Source organism: Micromys minutus, assembly GCF_963924665.1.
Source record: "Micromys minutus genome assembly, chromosome: 1".
In the NCBI taxonomy this organism is placed as follows: Eukaryota; Metazoa; Chordata; class Mammalia; order Rodentia; family Muridae; genus Micromys; species Micromys minutus.
In genome coordinates, this window is record NC_137969.1 from 36,030,036 (window position 1) to 36,055,060 (window position 25,025).

At 46.4% G+C, this 25,025-nt stretch overlaps 1 protein-coding gene across 2 annotated transcripts in view; it reads right to left on the reverse strand.

The window, feature by feature from the left end:
• GRB10 (growth factor receptor bound protein 10) overlaps nt 1-23,687 on the reverse strand; it is an 85,899-nt gene extending 62,212 nt beyond the window's left edge. For both annotated transcript variants that reach the window (XM_080940613.1, XM_080940612.1), the window contains exon 1: nt 23,493-23,687. The gene's annotated coding sequence lies outside the window, so the exon portion shown is untranslated. The remainder of the gene's footprint in view (nt 1-23,492) is intronic.
• Nucleotides 23,688-25,025: the final 1,338 nt, after the last annotated feature.

Below are 25,025 nucleotides of genomic sequence, written 5' to 3' on the forward strand. Positions count from 1 at the left end.
GGCTTCAATCAAAGCATAATTCCAAACACGGTATCTATATAAGGGGGCTGTGGAACCCAGGACAGTGTCCTGTATCAAATGGGTATTCATAACACACATGTGGAATGGATTTTTAAAAAAATTAGGAAAGTGAGACCAAATCTACTAACAGTTTAACACTAAAAGCACACCTAATCCAATGAGTCTAGTTTCAGGTCAGAGAGCCCCTAACAAATGAGCTCATAGATACTGGGGAGCCTTGCCAGTACCCCTGGTGGACTGGCACTATCTTGGAAAAGATACATATATATTAGAGCAGAGAGTCTACCAGATAAAATATAGGACCAGGAAATACAGGTATAACAATGTTAACTGGTTTTCCCTAAAGTCTAAGGCTTTCCACCCTGGACCTAGACTTAAGAAAACACAGTAATTAGCTACCTCAGTGACTATAGTGTATGGAGTGGTGCTCCAGATCAGCCAGTGAGGCTCATGATGGACAGTTATGGGAGTTTTAAAAGCTCATAATAGTAAATACCTGTAATTCTAGCATTCAAGAGTCACTGGCAGGAAAACAAAGGCATCAAGGCTACCTTTGCCTACGTAATAAGTTGGGATGGTCTCAAAACAACAAACAAAAATACCCCAAAAATTTATGGCTAAAAAAGTCTGGAAATTACTTCCTCAGATCAATTTTTTTTGTGGGGCATACACTATTCACTACCCAAAGTTGCCAATCAGAGCAATCAGATTTAGAGGTAGAGTGCTTGCTTAGTATATGTAAAGTCCATGGTTCCATCGCCAATACCAGAAACGTCAAGTAAAATAGTGATGAGAATGGATAAGTATAGACCCAGCTCCTGGAGCTCAGATAAAAAGTAGGGCCTGTCATAGCACAGGCCCTTCCTGCCAGGAGGCCCACTCCTTCCTGCTATTGATGACCGCGCTTCAAGCCAGAAAGGCCAACTATGAGAAGCACCTTCATTTTCATGCTGTGTCTACATCAAGAAGTCCTGATCAGGCTATCGGAATGCAGAAGCTTTGAGGAAGAGCTCCATTTGAATGATGTAACCAGAAAAGAAAAACACAGGAGATACAACTTGGTCAGATGATCCTAGTGGAGCCAGGAGTGGTTATGGATGGCCTTCTGCCTATTCAGTTGTGTCTCCTCAACCCCGAGAAGGCATGCCAAAACAAAAATAGACCTACACCTCAAGGAACCTCCGTGCTGCTCACAATAAATTCTTGTTGTGGAGAAAGACTCTGGTAACACTGAGGGGCAGAGAGATCCAAGGGGGGGGGGGCTTTTACTGCTAGATGCCAGAGCACCAGTTATAGCCTATTTATTCAGGATTATCCTCCTAGGTGTACACACATCTGAAGCTGCAGGCACTGCAGTAACCATCTAGAAGGAGCAACTGAAAGCTAAAACAGCCATTTTATAAATATTCTCTGGGCCTCAGACACCAAAGCCCTTCCACATATAGTCATCTAACACAGACAGGGCCTCTGTCCTGCAAACACCAGTCTGTCTCTACACACAGTCTGTCAGAAAAACAGATGATGGCTTTAAATCATGTTTCAGAGATGGCATCATTTCTAATTCTCACATTTGGAGAGTTCTGCTTTCATTGGATCTATTCTTTTTGTGGATTCTGGTTGAATGCCATACCTTCAGATTTAGAGACTTGCTTTTAAAGTGTGTGGGGGCACAGTAAATCAATCTCTAAGATAAAACAAAAAATGTGGAAGGTTACCACATCAAACACTTTTGTCTATTTTCAAAAAAATGGATGTTAAACTTTGCAGTTGGAAAAACAAACAGTACGCTTTTAAAGTATTACAAAATGAACTAATATACAACCCACCACAATGACCTTAGGGTTGATCCACAGCCACAGAGACTGTACAAATACTTCTGGGCATTGCTTACCATGACCCCAGACAGCACCTACAGCAGACTCTGGTAATGTTCCAAAGCAGACCAACATGTCATGGTCATGGGCTGACCTTGACCATTCCCGTGGGAGCCAGGCACCTACTGAGTCAAGATGGAACTCCTTCATCTATTTTCTTTTCAGTCAAGAGAGCATATCACATGAAGCCTTATAGTTAGGCATGACAAAAAAAATTTAAGACCTTATTATAGAATATACAAAAATAAAAAATATCTGGACAAAAACAGGTGTCTTAGCTTATTCAAAGATTTTCTAGAAACAAGGTACCTCTTGATTCTTGTTTGGTATCTTTGGTATCTTCCAAAAATTCCTGAGCTAACATAAAGTGTTCTTTCTGTCTAGCATTCACACACTAAATATTTAGAGTAATAACAGTGACTATTTAGACACGCAACAAATCCCAACTTTCACAACAAAGATATTCAGCCTGGTTGGCCACAGGGAAGCCCAGGCCTTCGTGAAAGGAGACAGAATAAATTTCAAAAAGCAAATTCCACATTGGAAAGATACAAGAGACTACCATGATTTCACACAGTAAAGTACTTAATAGGATACATTAAGAAATACATGAATAAGTAGTAGTTCAGTAATTAGAAAGTTGATGGTAAAAAAAAATCACTTCATTCACAAAAGCATTAAAATTATATTCTTGAGACAGAAATAGACATGGGAGTCTTTGAAGAGGATGGAAGGCTTTTATGGAGGTTTTATCTCCCAGCATCCTTGGTACCCACCCATCCCCCAGCTCTGCAGGGCCGGTGAGCTAAGAAGCATCGATATGCCACCCTTACCCATCTTCTGCTGAGATATCAAAATATCTGAGCCTAGATAATTTATAAATAGAAGTTTATTTGCTCATGGTTCTAAATGCTGCCAAGTCCAAGTGCATGGCCCTGGCATCTGCTTGGCACCTGGCAAGGGCCTTCTTGGTTCATCAGAACATGGTGGCAGCATCACATGGCGAAACTCAACAATTATCCTAGCTTGCTTCTAGCCTCTTCTTGTAAACTCACTAATACCAGCATGGGAGTCTCCTATACTCATCTAAACCTTATCACCCCATCCAAGGGCCTCAGAGCTCCGTATCTTACTGGCACAGAAGCTTAGAGATTCCATTTTTAACAAAGAAACACATAAAGGCAAATTCAACTCATGATACTTATTGTACTTTGAATTTACCCAAATATCCAATGGATGTTGTCAGGTCTACTTGGCAGGAAGGAGCCCATCTGCCTGTGCCCTTGAGTAGCTCTCTCTGTCTCCTCACACCTAAACACAGTAGGCCTATTAAATGCTTCAGGCTAAGTCACATGAACACTGACTATACAGACCCTACTTCTTGGTTTCATGTCCTCTCTCACATTTCTGAGTCAGGATATGGCAGCCCCCGTATACCTAAGCTAAGGATGTACAGGGGGCAGCTTAGTCCCCAGCACACGCTTAAAGGCCCCAGAGATGGCCCATTGATCTTTCCACCCAGTTTGGTTTGGATGTTGGGTACAGCCTTTGGAATTTAAGTGGTAAAAGCTAAGAATCTTGAAATTCCTGTTAATGGACTTGGAAGTAGAGTCGTTGGGAGATGGTTGGAAGTATATGATGTGCTTTTATAATATTAGGAAGACTTGAGTGAACACACCTAATCTGCCTCCCCATGTGACACCCTTGGCCGTTTAAGACTCAGCAAGGAGGCAGAACTGTGAGTGAAGTTGATGTTTACCAATTACCTGAGCTATTTTGTTACAGCACAATAACTAACAGACTAAAAGATGCCTACCACCATGTATTCCTCATTACTGTTGCAGGCCCTGGTTCCAATCTGCTTTCTATCTCAGAAGCTGAAGGAGAGCCGTCCTAGCATCACAACACCATCTCACCACAGACTTCCAGGCCTGCAGTCTGCGGCCCCTATCCCTGGTACTAAGTACCCGCAGGATGGCCAGCAGTTGTGCGGTTTACACAACCTTACACAACATTTTGTTGCAGCAATCATACTAGACTGAGATAGCATATACCTCATACCTAGAAGAAAATAGATAAGCCCAACAGGATGTGGGGTGTGACTGTTTGAGGCTTTGGAATTCATTGTTCTCTCATTAATTTAATCAGTTATTATTGATTATCGAATTCTAATTTCCTAGGTGCTCATCATATTCTCAGTCAACACCCTCAGTTATTTCAACATCTTCAATATGGGTCCTAACTTTGCCTCCCTAAGCCTAGTGATACAAGTCAAGAGTAGTGTGGCCAAGTCTTTATCATTGCTCAAGACCCAGGAATGAAGAGTATGAGAAGACAAACAGGTTGTGGCATGCATAGTCAGTCATTACTTTTATCAGTTCTGCAAAAACTGGGCTTGCCCTCAGGGGTCCGGAAGGGGACCTTAAGCTGATGACCTTTGTTCTTCAGACAACAAAGCCCTCTGATGGGATGTCCCACAGCCATATCTCTATGGCCCTGAAAGACTGCCCCAGACAAGCGCCATTGAAGGAATGCTGCTTTCTTTGCAACCTTCCTTCTGAACCTCTAAAACTTACAGCCCTGTAATGCACCAAGGACAAAGAGCCACCTCACCTCCTCCCCTGTGCCATCCCTATCATTGCCAAATAGCTCTACTTTGTTCTAAAGTACTCTCAGATGATGTGGGAATAACTCTAGCATTGGTTTCCTTGGCCTCCAACTGGTAAGACAGATTGAAGATAGAGCTTGTCTGCCAGTAGACCTCTTCAGATCAAGTTCACTATAAACTCAGCAAATAGGGAGCAGGGAAGAGTTAGTTACCTGAACTCAAGTGTCAAGCCTCCTCCATTTGATAAAGGCAGAGCTTCTGTACCCTGCAGACTCCTGAGCCCTGGTCCTACCCTGCCTGATCCTGTTCTGTTCCATGGCTGATGAGACTATAATATAATCTTTCCAGTTTCCTCCTCATTCTTTTAGGATATGTTGGTTCTTCTGGACAAATCATACACATGAGGTGAGACAGAAGGAAAATGTCAGTCACACTTCTAGTATTTCTAGTTTCCAAGAAATTTCTAGCCTTGCTCCTGGGTGAAATGTACCTTCTTTAGGGTGGCCAACACCTAGAGGTGGCCAAAGTTTGACCATCTTCCCTTTGTTAATGTGAACTCAGAGGCTAAGCTCTGAGAGTCCTAGAGAAGATGTCCCCAGCCAAGAGGAGCAACAGTGCCCAGCTTTTACTGACACATACTATCTGTATTAGCCTGTTCCAAGTGTGTGACATTAAGAATTTGCTGCCTGTGAGGAATGGACTGTGAGGCTCCAGTGAACAACTGTGTATCCCAGGCCTCCCAATGGGTTGGAACATCCAACCACGTTCTGTCTGTGGTCAGGACACCACATCCGGGACTGAGCACAGCTCTTCAACGATCTATTTCTGACCCGGGAACATGAGGCACTTTCCAAATGGGGCAAGGGCCTTATCACACCTCTTCTCCTGAGGACTTGGTATAGTACAGTGTACAATGTTCTCCCTTGAAAAGCCCAGGCTGGCCCTGAGAGAGTGGCATACATTCAATCTAACATTAATGTGATGAGGGCATACTAACTCTGTAGTAGATAGTAGACTAAGAGTTGTTAGGAGACTGCAGTGGTGGTGTGTTTCTTCAGGCAATCTTACTTGTCACCATCACTACCCCTCTGACCTCAAAAATTAAAAATCAGGGCAAAAATTGTTGCAAATCATGGCAACTACTATGCCAGAAAAGTCTAGAAATCCTTCCAAGTGTTAAACACAGAACTACCAAACGACCAAGCACTTCCAAGTCTGGATATGTGCATCATAATCTAGAAGCCGGAGAATCTCACATGAGGACACAGGAAGGCCTGCTGTCTTCAGTGCTCCTGGCTTCCAAGATGGCACCTCATTACTCTGCCCTCCACAGGGACAAATGCCTCTATAGGCATGAGGAGGACAGGCCTCTCACCCAATCCTTTTTATTAAAGTCCTAATCCCATTCAAAAGGTTTTTGACCTCATGATTTACCTAGCTCCTAGGAGCTGCAACTTCTAACGCCATTGCACAAGTTGCAACACAAGAATTTGGGGTTATACATTCAGACCATAGTGGTGTAGTTATCCATACATACACTGACTGAAATTAAACGGAGTACTTTAAATGGGTACATTTCGTGGTGTATAAATTATACCTAGGTAGACTGACTGTGTAACAGAGAAGGGAAGAGAACACTACAAAAGTCAGGAAGTTAATGGACAAAACAGGGAGCTCTGTGTCCTACAGCTTCAGGCTCCCATATTCACTCCTCCCCTGAGTACCACAGTACATTGAAGCACAGGGACTTTTCTAGAAAGTGCTGTCACTGGGAACCTGCATCAGTCTGTTTCTAAGCTTCCTTGGCTGTGAACCTTCAGGAAAGTGCTGAGTTGCCCAATATCCCAACATGACCAGGATGATTCTTGATAAAAAGGTGACAAGGAATAGGACCCAAAGTCCAATAGGCTCTATTAATACATCATTGAGCAACTAGAACAGGCAGGGATACAAGTTTAATAGTGCTCTTATTATCCAGGGAGGTATTTTGGTATCAGTTTTTTGTTTTTTTGTTTTTGTTTTTAAGATGGCACTAAACAAAGTAGAGGAGAGGATTAGTAAGTTTAGAATGCAGGGTCACATGTTCAGATAAGATGAAAGCTAATTGTTGTTACTTCCCTTAACAAGGTTAATAATGAGACAGCTGAGACTTACCTTCCAGGACATGGCAGACTTCATGCCAGGAGTACAGTCTGCAGCCTCAGTGGGACATCTCTGCAGTCACTGTTGACACTGTGAAAGGCCCTTTCTGGTTCTTACCTTGCTAAGAGGTGGAGACAGTATGTAGGGGCCCCTGGGGAAGCAAGGTGTTAAAGCACACAAGTGCAAAGCAAGCCACCTCAGGCCCTGCGCTCAACTCTCCACATGGCAAGGGCGACAAAGAAAGCACCAGCGTAAAGAAAGGCGTGGCGAGTTTCCTAATCCACTCTAGATTGAAAAGGGTTATGGCTTTTCTGAGAGTTGCACCATTCTACACGAAGGGAGACCTACTACATAAAACCTGCAGGAATGCAAATGAATTTGCAAACAGGACGCCTCCAATACGTATACCGGAAAAATTGATGTATAACTTAGCACACTTAAGAATGCTACTTATGACAATGCAAGGCTAATGACAGAAAAGGCATTGCAAATATTCCTGGATTAATAGAACTACTAATGATTGTTCATAAAGGGCAATGTACCCTTAACAGAAAATTTCTAGAGAGGAAAAGCATTGGGGTGATAACTGGAGGGAACCACACTAATCAGGTAGCACACTGGTCAGAAAACCAGACCTAGGCCCCACACTATGCTTACCGCAGCAGATTTTAACGGGGCCTCGAGAGAACTGTGCATGCTAACTTTAAGGAGCACCACTTTCAAACAGTGTGCCAGTGTTAAATATTAACAGTGAACAGTATTAACATTTAACTTGTCAGAACTGAAACTTGCTAGCTCCCTTCAAGACAATAAATAAATATTAATAGTGGGCCTCCCTCCTTGCTTATAGCTTTAATTTCTGTGGGCTCAGTTACCTGTGGCCAGCCAACATCTGACATTAAATGGAAAATTCCAGAAATAAGCAAACTGTGCCTGATTCATAAGTAAAATCTCATCACAGAAGTAAATGTGGACAGGCTCAGTACTGCCATAGTTTGGATCTAAATGTCTCTCAAAGAGCCACATGTTAAAACAGTTGGCCTTTGCCTTGGAGCTATATAAAATGGTTGCAACCTTAAATAAAGGAGACCCATAAGGCAATTTTAGTCCTTGAAGGGCCTCAAATATGCCCTTGTCCTTCTCTCCCTCTCTCCTTCTTATTGGCCATCTCAAAATGAGTACTTTGCTCTGAGATGTACTCTCCCCACAACCCTGCCACAGGCCCAAAAGAATGGGGATAAGCAACCATGGAAGGAAACCTCTGAATCCCTGATCTAAAATGAAGACTCTCTCTCTCTCTCTCTCTCTCTCTCTCTCTCTCTCTCTCTCTCTCTCTCTCTCTCTTCTTTAGCTGATTCTTCCTAGTATTTGTTAAGCAGTGATAGAAAGCTATCTAACTCAGCTATCTGTAATTCAAGCCTCCTGAGGGGTGGGGTCTCAGGGTACATGCCTGTGGGTGGGAGGGACTCCTGTGCCTGTGTTCGTCAATCATCTACTCTTTTTCTCATTTCACTTATTTTTCATCATCTTATTTAGCTTTTTTTCCTTAAATGTGCTGCAGTTTCTTCCACAAAATGTTTGACCAAAGCAACTTGTGAGAGGAAGAATTTATTTTTGGCTTACAGTTTGAGAAGGTATGGCGTATCATGGCAGAGACGGCGCAGTGTGCTGCACGAACACAAGGCAGCTGGTTAAATTATATCAGGAAGCAGAGAAAACTCCAGGGGGAACCAGGTCTAGACACTACCTGCCACCAGTAACCCACTTCCTTTGCTTCCTGAAGGTTCCAGTCTCCCAATGCAATGGTACCAGCACAATGGTACTATGTGCTCCAACACATGAGCCTACAGGGAAACATTTCACATGCTAATTGTAGCTAGTTTCAACCTCAGCTTGGGAAAACAGACCAAGAACACAGACTGATTCCTCAAACATCTGTTGAATGAGACAGGAGAGGGTCTGGTCAAAAGCTATCAAAGTGCTCCTTGCCATTTCTGCCCCATGTAAGTGCTGAACAACTGCTTAAGGCTGTACTAGCCACCATGGCCATGGCTAGCAAAGGCAAAGAGCTCCTGGACTGGCTCCAAAGTGGAGAGAAATCATGTGTGACTTAAAGTCCCATTTATACCATCAGGATTTTCTTTCCTCCTTGCGATCAAGTTTCAGCCTGAAGCATCCTGAGTTCACCCCTGGTGCTTCCTGATGCCTGCAGGAAGCTCTCCACAGACTAAGGATGTTCCTGAAGCTAACAGTCCTGAAGCTCCTGTCCCCCAAAAAAGCAGGAAGGCAGAGCCCAATAAATGTCATTTAGCTACTTCCCAACCCGGGTTCACCATCTCCTTACTCTTTAACTCCCAACAGCCTTTAGGGAACAAAGCCCACTTAGCTGGAAACAGGAAAGAAGGATACTGGGGGTGGGGGGGGGGTAAATCAAATAATTATCTAGAGAAGGGGTTCAGGCACTGATGCCTTCAGGAATGAGGCAAGACATTGGGTCACGTGTGCCTGCATACACAATCTTTGACTGACAATGGTTTGTAATTTAGAATGACATAATTGAACACCACATAGTACACCCACTCTACAGAGCAAGCCTTCAACTCAGCACACTGTGAGGTGTGAGCCTTATTTTCTCAGCATATCATGGCTGATCAGAGCTCTGTTTGTTGCCTCAGCCAAAGAACATGGAAAAACATTATAGCATATTACTAACCCTGGAAGCAATCAAAATTCAGAGTAGGGTTTCTATTGAATATATGTTGTTTGCATACCATCATAAAGTTGAAAACTTTAAAACTCTGGATTAGAACTGAGAAATATGGTAACTCACGTGTGAAACTCTCAAAAATTTAAATTAAAAGAAAAATGTCGGATTTGTCTTTCAGCATCCCGCACTGTGGGAAGTTGGAATCCTGGGGTCTGTGTTGACTCCCATTTTAAAATGGGATGAAATAGAGAACAAGATGGCTCATACAAAGGCCTCTTACGACTCGCTCTCCCAGACCTCCCAGAGTCCAAAGGGCTCAGACTGCTTACACGTCATTCCTCATTTTGCTGCTGTCCCTCTAGTTAGGTAGTAACTCTGCCAGTAGAAGTTCCAACCCTTTGCCCTAATACCCCAAAGCCCACGTGGTTACAAGGCTCAGAACACAGCATCTTTTTTACCTTCATGTCCAATGGAACCAGCCATGGGGGCTGGTGAGATGGTTTATCAAATAAAGACATTTGCCATCAAGCACAGTAACCTGAATTCAATCCCCAGGTCCCCCATGGTGAAAGAAGAGGACTTACGTTGTCTGGAGACCTCTATACATAGCCTGCACATGAGCCTGCCACCCCCTAAATAAAATATGTGAATTAAAAAAAATTAAAGAGTCTCCAATGGGCCTCACCATGATGGTGGATTCCATTTCTCAGATGCAGCAGGGGCCAAATGGAGTCTGAAGATGTGAACTGAGCAGTATGTGCTCCAAGGTCACACCCTTCTCTGCCTCCCTCAATGCCCTGTTACCCTGATATCATCAGACCTCAGTCCCCCAGGTCTAAGATGGCATGATCACCTGTGCTAACCCAAGAAAGCTTCCTAAGACATTCTTGCCAAGTCATAAGTATGGAACTGTCTGGTTTCTGTGGGACCACAAAGGTTGAAAGTCACTGAATCCAGACTGTTGCCTAAATGTCACCCAATTCTAAAATTCAAAAGATGCACTGTTCTCTGAAATTTCCAAAGCCCAGTTCTGGGTGGTAATTATACGACACCAAGAAGAGTGAGCAGGGATGGAAATCCTTAGGAGAGGGCTTAGGATCAAAAATAACTCACATTTTAATTCTACCAATCTGGCACATCTCCCACCCCCTTCAGACTGGTAGTGAAACTGCCATTAATCCCATCTGCTGCCTACTTCTAACCGGTAGTACACAATTCTCAGTACCATAGGGCAGGAGCTACAATCCCTGGTTTCTAGTCTAGACTCCTGGGGAGGGGTGAGAAGCCCAACATGAATCCAGCCGGAAGTCCACATGGGGACCTCACACCTACCCCCACAATTAAGTGCATGGTCTTGTAGAACCCTAAATGGGAAGCGTCACTTACCATCTTCCTTCTCAGGACTGATGGGAAAAAAAAAATCTCAGTCACCCCAACCCCCAGCTGATCTCTCCCATCCTCATCCCATTTGCTAAATACTGGGGGCCTGGGATAAAAAGTAATGCACACGGCCATTACCAAATACCCCATCCTAGCCAACACCAAAAGCAAAGAATCAAGGACATGCAGAAAATGAAGGCCGAGGCTGAAGGCCCTGGCTACCAACAGGTCAAAATCCCTGTAGTCATTCACTACGTTTCAAACTGAGACAGACCAAAAATGAAAAAACAAAAACAAAAACAACAACAACAAAAAAAAACCCACTCACTTTTTACTCACTGGTCCAGAAATGAAACCATTTGCTAACACAGAGAGCAATGTTCCCAGCCAGCAGCTGCCTGAGTAAAGGTTCTGTCCAGGCCTCTTATCCTTACACTGGCCGTGGCTCCCGCCACCAGCAGAAAAATGGCAGCTGATGAGAAGAGCAGTCAAAATGTAAACAGGTGATCTGACTGTTTCTCTAAAGATCTACGTCAGTGGGTAAGAAATAGTGGCTACGCTCGTGTGGACAATTTGTTGAACTCAGTCAAAAACATAGGAAAGACGACAAAAATCTCTGTCACCCAGTTTTAATTAATTGATATTTTCTTTCACCGAAATAAAAAGGTTTTGTGAATTAAAATTTACAGTGACAGTGTGCATTTATCCCAGGCTCCTATACTAGACTACTCTCCACCGAGGTTTAAAAGATGACCAGGCCAACCTCAGTATCCTATTTTTAAAGAGGAAAAAAGGTTCAGTTACCCCAGATGCCCATGTCTGCTTAGAGCCCAAGCTGGTTTGCACAACCGCTGTCTACCACTTGGCTGAGAACAGACGCTACGTCTCCACGTTCCAGTTACAGGTTTACGTGGATACAGTTACTACTTGTTACATAATATTTTAAAAATCGAGATGAAAAAATGGTTACGTAAGACTATCCTACGGCTACCGTCCACCCAGGCTCGCGCGATCCCGGACCGCAGGCGAGCTGGTAGGCGAACCGACAAGCGAGCTCCAGCAAGCGAGCGAGCCGACAGCAGCGCAACAGCGCACCGAGCCCGGGGCCATTCGTGCTCGCGAGCTCGCTAGAGCTGCCCACCACTCGGACCTTCGTAGATTTCGGGAGGCGAACCCTTTCCGAGCGACCACCATGACTCCAGCACGTCTCCTCTTACCCCGAGACCCCCGGAGCGTTGCGGATGACGGAGCCCACCTGCGTACCTGGAGTGCTGGCTAGCATAGACTTCACCACACGGGGTCGCTGCGTGCGCGCTACCGGGCCAGCGGACAGTTTCCGAACCCGTCAGCACCCAGCGCGTGGACAGCGCTCTTCATGGACAGCGCTCGGACGCGCGGCTCGCTCGGGTTCGCCACGGCTCCGCCCCAGCTAAGGGCCTACGGCTCGGAAGAAGGGCTCCGGAGCCCGAGGAGCCCGAGGAGCGTGGAGGCCCAGCAGGCACGCGCTAACACGCGGCAACACGCGATAACACGCGATAACACGCAGAGACACGGGCCGACACGCGGCAACACGAGCCCACATACGTGTTACATGCGCCGACACAGGCCGACAGGCGCCAACACAAACAAACACCGCGAACTAGCTCCTAGGCGAACCAACAGGGCCGTGCCACGTACAGCCGAATGATCATGGCTGGCTGGCACGCGCCAACATAAACCCAGCACGCGCCAATACAAACCAGCACGCGCCGGCACGCGCCAACAGAAGCTAGCACGCGCCGGTAGGCGCCAACAAACTGGCTCGCGCCGGCACGCGCCAACGCGAGCCCGGCACGCGCCAACGCGAGCCCGGCACGCGCCAGCACGCGCCAACGCGAGCCCGGCACGCGCCAGCACGAGCCAGGCACGCGCCAGCATGCTCTGGAACGCGCCAGCCCGCTCTGGCACGCGCCAACACGGCTGACAGGCGCCCACACGCACAGACATACGCAGACACGCGCCGACACGGGCCAACACGCTAAGCGAAGCAACACAGCCTCCCAAGAAGCCATCCCAAGAAGGGTGCTATACCTCCCCCCTCCCCCCCCAAAAATGCCCGTCTGGACCCACCCCCATCATAGCACAGGTGCTGGGAAGTCTGTCCTGCTGAGCTGGTGCCTGGTCCTCTACCGCTCTCCTCAGCTTCCAGGGGGCTGACTAGGCACCCCTGACGACTGGGAGGACGAGGGACGCGGCTGGTCCTTGCGCACTACGGGAACCCCAGGACCAAACCCATGTGACGCAGCCACGCCCCGAGGCCCAGCGGGGGCCCTCTGCTGCCCAATCCCTGGATCCCTGGTTCTCATGGCAACCCTGAAGAACCTCTTGCTCCTAGCATCTCGTCCTCCCCTCCCCCCACTTCCCCCCTTCGCTCTGATGTGCAAGAACAGGAACAGCGCCCGCAGCTCTCATGACGCCAAAAGTCCACCATGTCCACTGGTTAAACCACATACGGAGCTCAGAAATGGGTGGTGAATTACACCAGAAACACCATTTTTTCCTAACCTGCGAGAGGAGGGGAGCTCTGAGTGACCATGACCAGAGAACCTCAGTATCCAGAATCATTTTCATCTCAAACCATTCCCCAAAATGTCAAAGCAGGAACACCAGAAAGGAGAGGTTCCTTTCAGAAGCCAACAAATACCCACTGTTCTATCTCGTGAGTCTGTATATAGAATTAGCTAACTAAATAATACTCTATAGCAAACATCTGCTAAGCGCTAGCTCCGTCTCTCTCACATACACAGACAGACACACAGCTGCAACAAAGGAAGCGACATATAAGAGATACTTGTGTGTGTGGTTACACACACACACACACACACACACACACACACACACACAAACACACACACACACAGCTTGTTAGCATCCTTAAGAGATTAGTTCTAGAACCCCACAGGTATCAAAATCTACAGATGTTCGTCTCCACTATAATAGTTTTTTTTTTTTTTAAACATATAGCCTATGTGCATCTTCCCCCATGTACTTTAAATCATCCCTAGATTGATAATGTCCGACACAATACAAACGTTTATAAATATTCCCTATAGTATATTATTTCTGTATAATGACATGAAAAACTCTGAGCATGAGCCACAGAAAAGCAATTTTTTTTCTGAATATTTTTGACTCAGTGTTAACCAAATTAGTAGCCGTAGAACCCACAAATACAGAGCAGCAAGCACACGCGCGCGCACACACACACATTTACAATAGAGAAAGTAAACAAGAAGGTTTGGAGAGGTTATTTCTGACTCTTACCAAGGTACAGAACAGTAGCAGTAGACCTACACTCTCTCCTCTGGCAGATGGGAGCTGTAGGTGGCGATAAAAACAGCGGCGGCAGACCTCAGATTTGGAAGCTGAGGTCTACTACGCAATACTCACATCTGCAAAGGGAGGGGGGAGCTTTGAAAACCCTATCTAGACACTTCCAGCGGCCAAGCGGAAACATTGCAGTAAGCAAGTAGGCTGGATGCCACTCAGGTCCCTAAGTACCACAGGGGTCAAAAAGATGGGGAAAAAGAAGATGCTACCTGGGGAGCAGAGGCTTCAAGGTGGTCATACTATAAAATTTTTTTAACTGAGAAGCCAACCCCAAAAAGCAGGTTTGAGGCAGCTCTGAGAGTGGCCACCAGCGGTGCTAATTCCAAATCAAAGACAGCAAGCCTTGGTCTGAAAATGTAACTCAGACTAGGTACTTCTTTAGTGGAGATGCTGAGCAAAGCTAATGCCAGGGACAAAATGACAGGCAGAAGCCAACCTTAAATTGCAAAAGGGTAAGAACACACTTCAGCTCATGCCTAAACTTAGAGCAGAACACGGTCCAAGGAGAGAAAAACCTGGGTTCCAGGGGTATGCTAAGCTTGGATAGTCAGCTCATATAGGCATCCCTGGGCCCCTCTGCTTGGCTGCTCAAAGCTGGGTGGCTCAAAGCTGGGTGTAGGTAGGGTGGAGGAATTCCTTTCCCTGAACAAGATACCTGCCCTACAGCTTCCTGGCCTGGAAGAGCAGGTCATGTAGGACAAAATGTCCAGCCCTCACTCCTCTCATAAATAAATAAATAAATAAATAAATAAATAAATAAATGCAAAGGGGGAACAATCCAATGATGACTCGGGGGAATCCTTCTAACATCCTAGACACCTGCGTTTGTTCAGCTGTAATATCAGAGCCAATGAAGAGGGGGCAACTGACTTATCAAATGCTTAAGAGCTGGAATCTAACTGGAAATCAGAGATGAAACGTGATAAACAGTGGAAATTGGAAAAAAAGAAAGGAAGGAAGGAAGGAAATCTCAAAAGTGAGAAACATCATGACTCCTGTAAACACGGACAAGGCAGAATCCAAAGCAAGCAGCAGCACTGGAGGTCTTAAGGGATAGTTAGACCTAGGGAATCTCACACACTCCTCAACAGACTTTTCTAGAAGAAGTGGAGCAAGACAAACCTTTGGTTCCAGACTAGAAACAATGGGCCTAGCGAATGTCCCCAGGCTCCATTCCCTTCAGAGATGTGGAGAACTCTGATGATATAGATATCTGGGGTGTCAGACATACTGGGACAGAGGCTCAGTAAAGCCTCCATATTGTGTTCCATAGTATTCAGGCACATGCTTCTTAGATGGAAGAGGAAGGGCCTCGGGGGTTCATACACAGCCTCTAAAATGAGACAGAAGACCCTAGCAGGAGCAGAAGCCATTCTAGCTTTCCATGAGTAAGCTATGGGCATCAGCCTCCATGGGACCTGTCCACTGTTTTGTCTACCCATCACTGATCTAAAACTTCTTTAACTACACTCTGGTGACCTACAGCATGCATGAGAACCACTGGCCTGTCTACTCAGTTCCTATAGGCATCAGTGAAGCACTCGATGGCTCACAGCAGAAGATGCCAGTTAGAGAGACAACCCTAGGTCAGTGCTGCACCGTCGCTGTCCTCAGCTCCTCTCAGTTCCACAGTGGCTCACCAGGTCCCTCCTTCCTGCCCATCTCTAGGCTCACTCCACTTCCCATTAAGTCGGGTGCAAGCAAGCTAAGTAAAATAAGTATGTCAATGACAAAAAGCTATGCGGGAAAAGTTGTTTAAATTACTATTTCTAAATGAGATGACGACACATACAAGGGCTCTGGGCTGTTCAGCTCTGAAAGAAGAATGCTTGCTCTAGGTATGATAATAGCTAGTTCAACACAGGTGAACTAGCTAAAGCAAATCTATCACTCTGCTGTGGGATTTGGCACAGCGGCAGATGCTGGCAAGAGGGGCCATACAGAAAAGCTGTGTCCACTTCATTCAAGTATATCCTGAACCTAAAACTGCCCAAAATACTACTGCCCAATCCAAGAGGGCTGGGGCCTGAGCTATTGTCTGGCATATATGAAGTCCTGAATTCAACCTCGGTATAACAGCAAATAAAAGAAAAAACAAGGTCCTTTGAAGTTACAAATGAAAACACAAACACAAGCTAATAGGCAGATTAAAGATAAAATTAATAACATTATGTAAAACATAAAGCCCCATGACGGATATAGAATTGTAAATCAAAACTTTTAATGAGATCTGGCTAGGGCCCTAAGCTCAGTTCGTAGAGTACTTACCTCACACCAGTGAAGTCTTGGATTCACTCACCAGAGTTCAAGTGTAGAAGGCTAAAAAAACCAAATTAAGTAATACCACTCTTGGAAATTAAAAGTCATTAAAAGAATTGATTCAATTGTCCAAGACTTGGGGAAAAAATTGCGTCTTGCTTGAAAGAGTCCTCAACTTACCCTGTCAACCCCAGCAGGTCACAGCTTCAAAGGACTTCAGTACACGAAATAAGAACCCCTAAAAATTTCCAGACACAACAAGGACGGAGCCAAACCACCACCATTCCCCAAAACAAACACTTGGGTATTCTTTCATATAAAAAAAAATTAAAAATTAAATAAATGGGCTTCATTCGCAGCTCCTAGCTTCCCTAAAGCAGTAGCCGGGTTCAACTCTTTGAGGGAAAACTAACTGAAATTTAGAAATGGACTAAAGAAAGGCTAAAATGAGGACACTTCATACATACGAGGTGCCTCTTCTGAGAAAAGCTGATGGAGTCTGCTCTCCATTACATTTGCTAAGCCAAGAAATTTAAAAAAAAAAAAAAGTGAGACCCATGAGAAAAGCAAAGGCCATGATGATGCAGAAAGGGGGCTTAGAACTGGCCAAGAGCAGGGAGTCTCTGGTGGCTGTAGGCATGTGCAAAGGGTACCTAAAGATTGCTTGCAAACAAAACTAAACAAAAAAGCAAAACAAAACAAAACAAAAAACCCCTAAAGGTATGGGGGCAGTAAACCATGACATAAAAACACCTAGAGGGGAAAATAAATTAAAAACAAAACACCCCAGCACCCCCAAACAACAAAAAACCCCAAAAACTCATACCCCAAAACAATAAAACCCCTTAAAACAAACAAACCAAAAATACTCCATCCCCCCAAAATCCCCCAAAACAAAACAACCCCCTCAAAAAAACCTACAGCAAAAAGTAAAAGGTCCTATGAGTTTAGGACAAAGTTCCCATCATAGACTATAGTGCCAGAGATAGGAGTAGTGCCCCTATGGGGCTGTCCCAACTCTGTACATGCCTTATCTGGCCAAAAGAAACAAAGTACTCAGGACAGAGCAACAAAGCAAAAACCTTCACCTGTAGAAGGTGTAAAAGAAACTGTAAATACCTCAGCTCCAGGGGGTAGACAGGAGCTGGGGCAGGGGTAGATGGCAAGTGATTTCTATATATTATTTAGCCTTTGTTTATGAAGGTAAGTGTGGGGGGCAGCTAAGACTAGTGTTTTGGAACACAATTTAACTTAGTTCAAACTACCAATGGCTTATCTATCATTCTGATTGAAAAAAAAAAAAAAAAAAAAAAAACAACCCCCAAACAAAAAGCCCCTACCTTCTCTGATCTGTTAACTGAGCCTGTGTCCCTTCACACAGTAATCCAGAGAGCCAGAGGACAGTGCCCCAACCTGTGTGCACTTGCAGCCCTGCAGGCTACAAATTAGAGAGAAGGGCCAGGCACAACCTGATATCTAGGGATGATCCACCAAGTAAGGGAGGCACTCCTTTGATCACCTTCTCCTCCTGTGTTCACTCACCACAATGAGGGGGTGCACAGGACAGCAGCTCATAGTGTTCCCATCTCTCTAGGAACATCCTGGAGTGGTTTCTGTAAGATCCACACAATTTTCATCGAAAGAGAGCAAGCAGCTCTTTAGAACTGGCAACTAGTAGGCTCTCAGGGAAAAGTACACCACAGCCTGTGCTGGACCAGTAGATGCCAAGGTGGAAAGATGGGCTCTGCAGGCTTTGGGTGGAGCCAGGCCATGGAGACACTCAGAAGACTCTCAACTCACCTGGCTGTGCCTCCCACCCAATACCCCTACACAAAGACCTTCTTGGTATCAGGCCTCCTAAGCAGGCCCCAGATTCAGTGCAGGGCACTGTCCTCAGGCATGAGGTTACTGTGCAAACATCTAAATTTAAAAGTAGCGCTACTCACAGTAGCTTTTGATTATTAGGAATTTCTTAGAGCAGAGATTCTCAAGACTATTGCTACAAGTTTTAAATTTGGTAGGCAGGGGATTCTTTGTTTGCTTGTTTGGTTTTGGCTTTTAGAGGATTTATACACCACTGACCTATGAGATATGTTAGGGATGAGACACAAGTCTACACAAAAAAAAATCTGTTTATTATATACTATGTACACACAGTCTGAAGATAATTTTATACAACACTCAGTAACTTTGTGCCTAAAATAAGTTTAATAGGGTAGGAGTGAATGTCCATTTGTTACAGTACTAAGTTGCCACTCAAAACCATTCAGATTTGTGATTTCTGATTTTTAGAGTACAGAGGGTTAAACAGTATTACAAATAAAGACCTTTATACTGAAAAATATCTTAGTTGTAAACTTACCTCTGAACTTCCAGGGACGATACCTTAAAATATTAAATATAATTAAATATAGCTAGGGCTATAGCTCCATGATGAACACCTTTTTAACAAGTACAAAGTTCTGAATTTGATTCCCAGCACCTTGAGGGAAAGAGAAAAATAAAGCAAGCCAAAGCCCCCACAAATATCAAAAGTGAAGGCAGTATGTGGCTAAGTCATCTTCCAGTCCATGGCTGTTGGCACCTATAAGACAGGAGGGAAAGGTAGGAAAGACCTGCAGGCATCCAGCATGGTCTTCCCTATTGTCAGCAGCTTATAGAGAAACACCAGAGAGCATGCTTGATCACACTGGACCAGCCAGGCAGCTCTACCTGCTTTGGAGGCCCAAGTGAGAATCCCAGGCCTCCAACTGAGCGTGAGCTGTGGTGAGAAGGATGACAGGCTGATAAGGACCAAAGGGCTCTTTCTATGCTATGTGCTTTAGGAGAGCCGTGTTAATGGCAGTTACTCAAGCCTAATTACTTGGCTCTAAACCCTGCAAGGAAGTCAGTGAGGGGTGGGGCTCTGCCCACCAGCACAGCCCTGGAATGGGGCTGCAGCCACTCCCAGGGGGAACGTGGTCAGCATGTCCAGGATAAGTGTACGTGCACATTTCATTCCTGGCTGGGATAAAAGCCTCTGGAGTCCAGACACAGATCTTTAGAGCCTGAAGACAAATGTCACAGGTGTCCTATGCGTACAAACCAGAGATCTCTTTATATGTACCAACTTTCTGCCCATCTGAGTTTGTACCTTGGAGTTTATGCTGTGCCACAAACTTCCACTCTACAAAGGGGGCTAGTTAGCTTGTTCAGACTCAGAAATGTAATGACTTGTAGAACCAGGAGACACAAAGGAATTGCTGGCCAAGCAAATCATAAAGGAAGTGCCATGGTGAAAAAGGCAACTCTTCTAAGTACATATGTTCCTATTGCCCAGTTGATGTGAGCAACAAGAAGTCCTGTTTGGCCAGGCTCAGATCAAGTAACATGCAACTCTAATTTAGGATCTGAAAAAAATCAAGAAAAAAAAATCTTTCCAAAATTTAATGGGAAGTAAATGGCTAAAATTAAAGAATACTCTAGTACAGGGGGAAAAAAAACAGAAAAAGAAAACCCCCTATTGTCCACCTCCAGAGCAGAAAACAGAGGCACCCACCTTTCTCTCCCTCTTTCCTTCTCCCCCTCTCCCTCTCTCTCAGATGCTTTTTGATAACTCTAGAAAATGGTTTTGTGGTTGATATCTCAAAGAACAAGCATGACTTGCTCACTGTTTTTATAAATGAGCTTTCAATCTGCCTTTTCATTAGCACGCAAACCCTGAAGAATATATCTCAAGTCCCAAAGCACCTATTTGCCAGCTCCCCAAGGTAATCTGAGTGCCTCAAAAATTTCCCCATAATCTCCCATATTTCTGAACTGGATGTTATAAGAAAAAAATGACTGTAGCATCAAACTTTGTCGGATGCAGCCAAAACAGTGCTTACAGGGAAACACCTAGCTTTAAATCCCTGTATTTAAAATAAAATTTAAAAAAGGAGGTTTAAAAATCTGTGCTCCAAGATTTTTATCTTAAAAATTCATAAGAAATAAAAAAAATTCTTATAGCTTTAGGATGAAACTGAAGGCACAACTGTTCTTTGTTGAAGCGAAGTTCAGTTTCTGAACACTGTAAAAGTCTGACTTCGATTGAAACATCGAAATCAAAAAGCCAAAAGGAGAAAAATAAACTTCTACAGGCAAGTAAAAAATAAGATGGTGGGTAAAAAACCCAAAAAGGAAAAAAAGAAAAAAAAAAGAAAGAAAGAAAAAAGAAAAAAAGAAAAAAATGGACCCCCCCCATCAAAAACAGCTTCACTAACGGAAAAGATTTAAATTTGAACATGTGACCAACCACCTAAATGAAAAGCAAGTAATATTTTCTCCTTCCAAAGCTCTACACTGCTGTGGGTTTTTGTGAGGGGAATTTCTGCAGGGAGGAGGGTTGGGTGCTGGAGTTGAAGCCAAGGCCTCATCATGGCTGTACACTGAGCTGCTTCGCCTGCCCTCCATGTTGTTTTAACGGCCCGAGAAACAGACACTGGATTATGTACAGGCTTTCCGTCCTATGAAGGTGCCAGCATGAAATGTCCGGCGCTTAGCACCGGGTCTCCATAGATGGACAATTGCCCCAGTGTACAGCTGCAAATATCCACAGCTATCTTGCAGTTTTTACACATTGAACAAACTTTGAAGCAAATAGGTCTCTCAATTATACCATCTCAATTATACCATTTATAAAATAGTAGGGTTTTTTTTTTTTTTTGTTTTTTGTTTTATTTTTTTAAGATTTACCAATTAAGAATTTGTACAGCTCTAAAATGAGCTAAAAGCACCTGGATGTCTTGGTTCAACCAAAGTTTGGCTTCGAAACACTGTAAAGCCTCTGATCCAGGGGGTTCAGCAACACCCTAAGTTTTGAGCAGGATCTTTGGGTCTGATTTTGCTCATTTTGACCAAGTGGAGGCTAACTTGACAAACACAGTTGCTCTGGCTTCCAATCAGAGCAGTAACCACCATACAAAGTCCTAGATAATTAGCCACTAAAAATCTGCCCTGCTTTCTGGTTCTCTAGTCGGCCTACAAAATCCACTTTGACCAACCCAACATTGCCTCCAAAGCAATATAGGCCAAGTAATGTGTAGTAAGTGATTTAGGGTGCCACACAGAGTTTTAATTTTAATTATAATGAACAAAGTTACCATATCAAACTCATGATTTTATGAACATTGAAGTTTCTTCTCAAATTAAATGAGTATGTAAGTATTAAAAAAAATAAAGGGGGGGGGGGAACCCAGTGATAATTGCTTGGTCTACGTGGCATTAATCTTGGGAGGCTGGAAGCAACTGGTCTAAAAAAGCAGGCCCCGTCCTCCATTTGCTCTGCTGCGTGTTCCTCCTCCACTCCATTTCTTCTAGAAGTGGACGTGTGCTTTTGCAGACGTGGACCGCTCAGGAGGTCTCCCTAGAGCTTTGTCCTTTGTTAGCTGGTGCGGCCTGAGGCACACCAGTTAACCTCCTGAGCCTTGGTTTCCAGACCTGTAAAATGGGGACCGCGGGGGCCACAAAGAGCGTAAAAAGCAACAGGGCTTTTCAAAGTGCCTTGTAAACTGCGAAATGCTACCTAAGTACCAGTGGCTCCACTTCTCAGTTTCTGCAACGCCTGGGCTGCGTCTGTCCTCAAATTCCCTCCCTGTAACTCGGGGACTGGCCCGTGCAGTCCTCTTTCAAATGTTCCCATTAAACTAAAAAAGTATGTTTAGTAATCCTAAAGTTTTGATTTTTTTAAGACAAAAAAAAAATTGGTAGGCAAGAATCTTTCCTGGGCGCACACATTTGATCACCGCACTCTTGGCGAAATACTCTTAAGACTCCTCATCCATTGCCTTACACAATTCCCTCAGCTGCAGAAATCCAGAACTCGAGGTCCACTTCTGTAAAATAGGAACCTCATTAAAGTGTAAGCCTCAAGTCCGTGCCCGCCGCGGGTGCGGGTGCGGGTTGGTGGGGGGGGGGTATGTTAACGACTAGAGTTCTGGTAAAGCTGAGCGAAACGTTAAATTGGGCACCATTTCTGAAACTCGGGGGCTCCAAATGGCTGAATCAGCATTTTCTGAAACAAAGTCTTCTGGGCCTGGCCTTTTAAACAGCAGCAAAGGGAAAGTTGTGCAATAACACATATTTACTCATGAATGCTACTTGTTTTGGACTTTTTCTTTGCATCTCTTGAATGAAACAGTTACAAGAAAAGAGTTTTTTTTTTTTTTTCCCCGGAAAACATCCCAGAGCCAGGGCTTTGTAAAGATCACCTGTGGCTCTCCTACTTTTCGGTCAAGGCAAATGAAAAGAAGTTCCCGGGGTTTCTTCTAACGCCGGGAGAAGGCGAATACATTTTTTTTTCTTAAAGTGGATACCCTAATTTCCATAACGCACATGCCACAGGCCCTCACCAGGCAGGCGTTTGGAGAGGCAATCAGCAAAGGCGGAGAGTTGCATCAGAAATTTCCTTCTGCAAACGGTACCGCTCTTATCACGTTTCCACCGCTGGCGGGCTGCTAGTTCGCGAGCCCTCAAACTTGGTGTTAGGCCCCAGCGACGGGTAGCGGGGCCACTAACAGACCCAAAGAAAGAAAGGGCTGGGGGTTGGGGCCGGGGGGGGGGCAGATTCTCCGTCCGCGGCCCGGGCCGCGCTTGCTTGGGACTTGGGAGTGTCTGGCACCGCTGCTCGGCCCGCCTGGCGCGCGCGCCGAGGCCCGGGGCGCAGTGGGAGTACCCGCCGCTCCATTGACCCCCGGGCGCCCACCCTCCAGGGCGGTGGCCCCCGAAAGCGCGGACTTGACCGCGGCTCCCGCCCGAGCCCCCCCGAGCCGCCGCCGTCGGACAAGACGGCTCAAGAATGTCCCGCCCGGGGCCCCGCGCCTCCCCCCACGGGGACCAGAGCGCAGGGGAGATCTTCGCGGGGCGCCGCAGTCGCGCGCCCCGCCGCCCCGTCCGGGCCATCCCGCGCCATCCCGCCGTGGGCCCGGGGCGTCGTAGCCCCCCCAGCCCCCCGAGGCGACGCCCTTCCGCCCTCCGTGCCTCGCGGGGCCCCGCGTCGCGATCGCGGGCGGCCCGGAGCGCAGACAATGACGGCGCGGGGAGCCGCCCGGTCGCCGGGCCCCGCGAGGCGCGGACGACAAAAGTAACTTGCCGCCGCTCCCCGCCCAACTCCTACCTGTGGTGCAGCTCCTCGTCGCCTCCGCGTGGCCAGCGGCCACACGTTGCACGAGTCCCTGCGAAAAATGCCGAAGGCAAAAACGGGACCCTGGACGGTCCCGATCACCGTGCACTGAAGTGTGCACGGAAAGTTCGAGTTCCCGAGGGTCTCGGAACCCGAATCCCGATCGCCACTGGTCGCAGCGATCTTCCCTTCCTGCCGCCACCCCGCACCCCACCCCCTCGATGGGCTTTAAACTCTCCGGGCCCCGCCCGCCCTCCCCGCCCCCGCCGCCTCCGCCTCCTCCTCCCCCGGCCGCTTTTCCTGCTCCTCCTCCTCCCGCCGCCGCCCGGACCGCTCGGCGGCCGCCAGCGCGGGAGGAGCCGCGGCCTGGGCGCAGGGCGTGGCGCGGGGGGGGGGCGCGGGCTCGGCTGCCGCGGGGTTAGCGTGGCACGATGCTCTCCCGCCCGATCGGGCGCGCGCCCACCATGATTGCAGCGCGCGGGACCCCCGGCGCCACGCCACCACCCGGGTGCGCGGCCGCGCCGGCGGAAGACCGACCGGACCTGTCCCGAAGGGCCATTCGGAAGGGAATTGTTCGAAACTCAGAAAGTACTCCCCAACCGCACAGTTCAAATTCTTCCTGGGCTGCGGCCGCCCGACACCGTCGTGGGCAGCCCCGGGCCCGGACAAGGAAACTCGGGCTTGCTCACGGCGGGTCGGGTCCGAGCCTCACCTTTCTCAGCCTCAGTTTCGCCAGCTGCGTGTGAGTAGCCAAGGAGGGAAGCCTGAGAGGCCCTTCATTGTTTTCTTGAGGCAGCCGAGCAAGCCTCGTGTCCTTTACCTCTAAAGTGGGGCCCTCCTGAAAGTAAAGCCTAGACGGGGCCCTGCCCGGTTTTCTAAAGTGACCCACGAAAAGGCAACGGGGCGAATGTGACCGGCCCCTTCGAAATAATTCTTAATGTCTATATTGTGTCGCTTTTCTAGGACAGATAGGATACCCAATAATTACACCTTTTTCTTGAGTTTCGGCTTTGTAAAAGCAGCCCCAACCGTAAATCACCGTAGTCGAGAAGACACGTGGTGTGAAACATTTGTGAGTTCTACTTCTTTCTCACTCAGACTTCTGAGTTGAGTTCTGAGTTGTTCCTGGGACAACTGTAGAAAGTAGAGAGACTGATTCTTTTAAAAAGTAACTTCTTAAAAGGTGGAGAAGCTGGGAGTGAGCTCGGGGCAAGGATTTCAAAGCCATGCTGTGCGTTTTGTCCCCCCGACGCTCTTTTTGAGCACCGTTCCGTACCTCTTGCTTCTAACAGTGGTTTTTCCGACCTCAGATTGATGTAATCAATGAAAAGTTTTTCCTTTCCTATAACTGAACACTCATCCCCGTTTCTGGCCCTTGGTCCAGACTCAGAAACCCACAAGGTGAAAAGCCAGAGAAAAGCATGTGAAATAAGTCTGAGATTCCCGGGGAGAGGAACACAAGAAGTCTTTTGTAGACAAAGGACTCCATTGCGAGCCAAAGCGGAGAAAACTGGGCTAACTTTTCCC